General features: G+C 35.4%; 1 protein-coding gene across 9 annotated transcripts in view; it reads left to right on the top strand.

Annotated features, from left to right (window-relative positions):
* RIMS1 (regulating synaptic membrane exocytosis 1) overlaps nucleotides 1–6822 on the top strand; it is a 412074-nt gene that overhangs the window by 49583 nt on the left and 355669 nt on the right. The window lies entirely within an intron of this gene.

The following is a 6822-nucleotide window of genomic DNA, read 5'->3' as shown; positions in this document are numbered from 1 at the left end:
TCTCTCTCTCTCTCTCTCTCTCTCTCTCTCTCTCTCTCTCTCTCTCTGTGTCTGTCTGTCTGTCTGTCTGTCTCTCTGTATCTCTCTCTCCTTTTTTCCCCTCTCTGGACTTTGGAATCATATGTTTCAGCTTCCATATCCTTCCCCCTCTAAGATCTCCTCCATTGGTGAATTCCTACCAGAACCACGGAACTGTTGTTGTTCAGTGGTTTAAGATATGTCTGACTCTGTGACCTTATTTGGGACTTTTTTTTTGCTTTTTTTTGGAGGGAGGAAGGTAGGGTAGTTAGAGTTAAGTGACTTGCCCCAGGTCACACAGCTAGTTTTTGTGTTAAGTTCAGATTTGAACTCAGGTTCTCCTGACTCCAGGACCAGTGCTCTATTCACTGCACCACCCAGCCGCCCCGATATTTGATACCTTCTTGACAAAGGTACTGGTGTGATTTGCCATTTCCTTCTACAATTCATTTTACAAATGAGGAACTGAGGCAAACAGGGTTAAATAGCTCATCCAGGGTCACACAGCTCATAACTGTTTGCCAAATTTGAACTCAGGAAAATGAATCTTCCTAACTTCAGGCCCAGGACTTTATCCACTGTGCCACCTACTGTTTTCCTACAGGCCCTCAGTCATTTGTTATTTTCCTTTTTTGTCATCTTTGGAAATCTAATGGGTACAAGGTAGAACCTCAGAGTTACTTTAATTTACATTTCTTTATTAGTCATTTGGAACACTGTTGAATAGCTTGGAATGCTTCTTTTGAAAATTGCTTATTTATATACTTTCATCTTTTATCTATTGGGGAATGGTTCTTTTCTTATAAATTTGAATCCATTTCCTAAATATCTTTGAGCTGAGATCTTTATCAGAAAAACTGATTGTAAATATTTTCCCCTCATTTCTGTTTCCCTTTTAATTTTAAGTGCTTTGGTCTTATTTCTGCAAAAACTTAAGTTTTATATAAATAAAATTGTCCATTTTCTTTTCTATTTTAAGATAATTTTTTAATTTATATAATAAAACGAGTATTTTCATAGCATAGTATAATAAAAAGATGACACATGAAACTGCAAATCTAAAATGTACAACTTACTATTTTAAAAAAATATATAATAAAGAAACCATATAAATTTATTTTTTTCCTTTTTTTCTTCCCTCCTGCTCCCCTGTCTGAGGATGGTTACCTTTAGACACAAATATACACACATGCACCCACTCACACATACACACATGTATGTATGAAAACATATACATATATGTCCATTATTTGTACGTATGTAAATTTATTCTATAAATGCTTCTCTTTATCACTTCTTTCTCTGGATGTACATGGTGTCTTTCCTCATATGCCATTTATAGTTAATTTGGGTATTTATAATAGTCAAAATTACTTATTTGCTCAAAGTCATTCTTAAAACAATATTGCTATTATTATATACAATATTCTCTTGGTTCTGCTAATTTTGTTCTTCATTATTTCATGCAATTATCACCATGTCTTTTCTAAGAACATGGAGCTCATCATTTCTTCCAGGACAGTAGTATTCCATCACAATTATACACCACAACTTTTTCAGTTATTCCCCAATTGATGAGCATCTCTGCAATTTCAAATTATTTTTTGAAAATTATTATTAATTTATTTATTTTTAGTTTTCAACATTCACTTCCACAAGATTTTGAGTTCCAAATTTTCTCCCCATCTCTTCCCTCCCCCCACCCAAAGGCAGAATGCATTCTGATTACCTCTTCCCCCAGTCTGCCCTCACTTCTATCCCCTCCCCCCATCCCCTTTTCTTCTATTTTCCTGTACAGCAAGATAGATTTCTATATCCCATTGCCTGTTTGTCTTATTTCTCATATGCATGGAGAAACAACTTTTAAAATGCCTCTTTGAAACTTTGGTTTCCACATTCTCTCCCTTCCTCCCTTCCCACCCTCATTGAGAAGGAAAGCAATTCGATGTAGGTTATACATGTGTAGTCATGCAAAATACTTCTATAATAGTGATGTTGTGAAAGACTAACTATATTTCCCTCAATCCTATCCCACCCACCCACCCCCTGTTTATTCTATTCTCTCCTTTAAACCTCTTCAAACGTATTTACTTCTGATTATCCCCACCCATCATTTGCTCTCTCTTCTATCACCCCACCCCTCTCATCCCCTCTCCCCTACTTTCCTATAGGGTAAGATAGATTTTCATACCCAATCGAGTGTGTATGTTATTTCCTCCTTAGGCCAAATCTGATAAGACTAAGGTTCACTCATTCCCTCCCACCTCCCTCCTTTTCCTGCCACTGTAAAAACTTTTTCTTGAGTCTTTTATGTGAGATAATTTACCCCATTATACCTCTCTCTCCTTCTCCCAGTACATTCCTCTCTCACCCATTAGTTTTATTTCTTAGATATCATCCCTTCATATTCAACTCACCCTGTGCCTTCTGCCTTAAATATATATATATATATATAATAAATAACATAATATTATATATAAATAAATATATGCATATATGTATGGATATATGTGTATACAGATTTACACACATATATGTGTGTATGTATGTATGTATGTATATTCCCTCCAACTACCCTAATTTTGAGAAGAGTCTCATGAGTTACAAATATCATCTTTCCATGTAGGAATATAAAAAATTCAACTCTAATAAGTCCCTTATTATTTCTCTTTCTTGTTTCCTTTTTCATGTTTCTCTTGAGTCTTATATTTGAAAGTCAAATTTTCTATTCAGCTCTGATCTTTTCATCAAGAATGTTTGAAAGTCATCTTTTAATGAATATCCATTTTTCCCCCTAATGGATTATACTCCATTTTTCTGAGTGTGTGATTCTTGGTTTTTATCCTAGCTCCTTTGACCTACAGAATATCATATTCCAAGTCCTCCAATCCCTTAATGTAAAAGCTGCTAAATTATATGTTATCCTGAGTGTGTTTTCACAATACTTGTTTCTTTCTGGCTGCTTACAATATTTGCTTCTTGACTTGGGGACTCTGGAATTTAGCTACAATTTTCCTAGAAGTTTTCCTTTTGAGATTTCTTTCAAGAAGTGATTGGTGGATTCTTTTAATTTCTATTCTACTCTCTGGTTCTGGAATATCAGGGCAGTTTTCCATGATAATTTCTTGGAAGATAATGTCTAAGCTCTTTTTTATTATCATGGCTTTTGGGGAGTCCAGTGATTTAAAAATTATTTCTCCTGGATCTATTTTCCAGGTCAGTTGTATTTCCAATGAGATAGTTCACATTGACTTCTATTTTTTTTATTCTTTTGGCTTTGTTTTATAATTTTGTGATTTCTCATAGAGTCATTAGCTTTCATTTGCTTTATTCTAATTTTTAAGCAATTATTTTCTTTGGTCAGCTGTTGGATCTCCTTTTCCATTTGTCCAATTCCACTTTTTTAAGACATTCTTTTCCTCATTGGCTTTTTGGATCTCTTTTAACATTTGGGTTAGTCTCTTTTTTTAAGGTGTTCATTTCTCCAGCATCTTTTTGGGTTTCCTTTACCAAGCTGTTGACTCATTTTTCATGATTTTCTTGTGTCACTCTCAGTTCTCTTTCAAATTTTTCCTGTACTTCTCTTTAATTGATTTTCAAAATTCTTTTTGAGCTCTTCCATAACTTCAGACCAATTCATATTTTTCTTGGAGGTTTCTTCTGGTTGTATGTATTCATCTGCCTTATCACCAAAGTAAGATTCTATAGACTGACTTTTTTCTGATGTTTGCTCATTTTCCTGGCCCATTACTTGACTTTTTAACTCTTTCTTAAGGTAGGACTCTGCTTCTAGTGTGGAGGGTGTACTGTCCCAATATCAGGAGTTTTGTGCAGCTATCTTCAGATATTTCTAGAGTTCTATAAATTTTCAGTTCTTCCAAGGTTATATGATCAAAGGAGAGGTGTTACTCCTCTCCTGGTCTGTGAGTGACCACAAACAAAAACCACCACAGCTGCCAGTCTCAATCCCCTGAGGCCTGCTTCAGGTTTTCTAGAGCCCCATCTGTGTGGGCAAGTCCCATACTGGACCATACTCCTCTCTCAGACTGGTGCAATAGACCTGTTTTGTCCACATTACAGGTTGTTTTGAGCTCGAAATTTTTTTCACTCTGTCTTTTTGTGGTTTCTTCTGCTCTTGAAATTGAAGTCATTTTTTTGCAGATATTTGGAGGTGTATGGGGGAGAGCTCAAGGAAATCCCTTCTTTTACTCAGCCATTTTGGCTCTTCCCCCCAATTTCCAGTTCTTTACAAAGAGAATTCTATGAACAGTTTATTTTGTATGCTTCACTTTATTCCTTATTTGATCATGAGCATCAATTGACCTCACAATTTCACTGGCTATCCCTCATGTCTGGAATTCTCTCTTTCTGCTTCACTGACCGACCTCCATGACTTCTTTTAAATTTCAACTAAAATCCCTTCTTTTAATGGAAGACTTTTCCCAGCACCTCTTAAAACTAGTGTCTTTTCTGTTCTTTCCTATTTATCCTATGTATAGCTTGCATTTTGTCTCACCTATTAGGTTGTAAGCTCCTTGAGGGTAGGGACTGTCTTTTGCCTTTTTTTTATATACCCTACACTTAGTACAGTGCCTGGCACATGGTGAGTACCTAAGAAATGCTTACAATCAGTTGAAATAAGTATTGAGGGATATGTGGTCACGAGATAAAGAAGGGATTTAAATGAATTGGATGATACTGAATTTTGAGAAAAGAAAAGGGAAGCTGAAGGAGCTCCCACAGTCCATACCCCTGTCTTCTCAGTGAAGTAGGAAGTTAATTATTTGCTGTAGGTGTGGGGATTTCTTTAGTTGGGGACTGGAAGAAAGGTAAAAGTTTTAGAACAATCACCATGGGGAGCCAAATTGGTTTATAATAAGAGTTCAATGGAAGAATTGCTTAAGTGAGGGGGAGGACCCATCTAAACAGAGATCTATATTTCTGAGGCACCTAGGTGGTATAATGTATAGTAGATTTTGGAGTCTTGAAGATCTGACTTCAGACATTTACTGGTTATATTACTGGGCAAGTCACAACTTCTTTAATTTTCTTCATTTGTTTAATATTAGTATCTGTCTCAGAATTAATCATAATGGTGTTGTTTTATGGAGCAAACCTGATAAGATTCAATAGATAAATCATAAGATAGTTATATGAAGGGCTTTGCAGATTTTAAAGCATTATACAAATGTTAGCAATCATTTTTGCTTTCATTGAATAGATAATGTCTTTCAGTCTCTGCAACAATGTTTATGATCTGTATGCTCTTCAATTATGGTGACATTTTTCTTATAACAGGAGGAGATCTTTGTCAGAATAAATGCCAGTATTTATTAGCTTGTAGGTAAGCATGCTATTTAGTCTGTATTTACTAAGATTTAATATCTTTCTACCCTTGAGTAAAGCTGTTTTTAGATATAAAATCAGATATTGTTCCTGAATATAAAACTTTTCTCAGTATATTATGGAAGAAGATCCAGTGTAGGGGAGTAGGGGCTGTTATAACTTTCTGAGACCTGCACAAATTACTCTAGCTCTGGTATTATGCCGAGTATTGACCACAAGCCAGGGAAGACACTTTGTGGGGTAAACACCATATGAACCAGAATGAGCTCAAGCCAAGTCCAATTTACAGGTGATTGTTTTTATTTTTATTTTTGCCTATGTATCCTATTTTATCCTAAGGGGGAAAAATCCAGTTCTTTGACTTTAATGAAAGTAGTAGTAGAGGCAGCATGGAACACTGGACTAGGAGTTAGGAAAATCAAAGTTCTAATCCTACCTCAGGCACCTTAGTAATGTTGCAGAAAATTTATTATCATCTCTGTGCCTCAGTTTCCTAATCTGTAAAATAAAGGGGTTGGATTTCATGGCTTCCAAAGTTCCTTCCAGCAATAAAGTTATAATCGCATGATCCTACAATTAATTCTAACCTGAATAAATGTATTGTTGAAGCCTTGGCATTCCTAGAAGTCTCAAAATTCTTGGAGCCAGGTGGAGCTGTGTGGAGTAGTTATGAATGCTTAAAGCCATTTAGATAATTCTACCTTCCCTCCTTATGTATCTTCCATAAAACTATATATTCTTCTAATTCAACCATGAGCATGTACATTGTGTCAGATCACAGGAATCCTTTGAACCCTATACTATATATAACCCTATCTCTCTACATAGAAGCATATAGCGATACTTTCATCTAATGATACTTTTGTATGTTCTTCAAACCATAAAGAATTCTAATAACTTTGGTTACGCTAGCAGTCTCCAGTAGGATCCATCTTCATAACCACATCTTTAATGAGTTGATGGGAAAAATCGTTTAGTAAGTGCTTACTATTTGCTAAGCATTGAAAATATGAATAGCAAAGCAGGACAGTTCCTATTCTGGAGAAGCTCATATCCTAACAGAGGGAGATAGCATATAAAGATGATTTCACCTACAAATCAAACTAGAAAAGTTCATTGGTCCTTAGGGTACAGGGGTCAAGCAGATGATAATGTATCTTTTTAATTTTTTTGGTGTAATTTCCATTGAAAAATCCATATCCTATAAACCATTTGGCAATGCCAAAGACTCTGTTCAGACAATTGTGTTACTTCAGGGTCATGAAGTATTGACACATCCCTAAGAATCATCTATGGCTCCCAACTCTCTTAATTTATTTACATTCAGTATAAGACATTTTATTTGGTAATGTTATTGTTGTATGGGCTTGCATAGTATTAGCGTTGATTTTGACCAGGACTCTTCAAGGAAGTTTCTGAGTGTACTCATTTATTTTGGTCACCTTCCAAACAGGCTTA

This window comes from Petaurus breviceps, unplaced genomic scaffold (assembly GCF_028583685.1).
Source record: "Petaurus breviceps papuanus isolate PSGF00001 unplaced genomic scaffold, PetGlider_PUasm1.0 90734, whole genome shotgun sequence".
NCBI classification, from domain to species: domain Eukaryota; kingdom Metazoa; phylum Chordata; class Mammalia; order Diprotodontia; family Petauridae; genus Petaurus; species Petaurus breviceps.
This window is presented reverse-complemented; position numbering and strand designations above follow the sequence as displayed.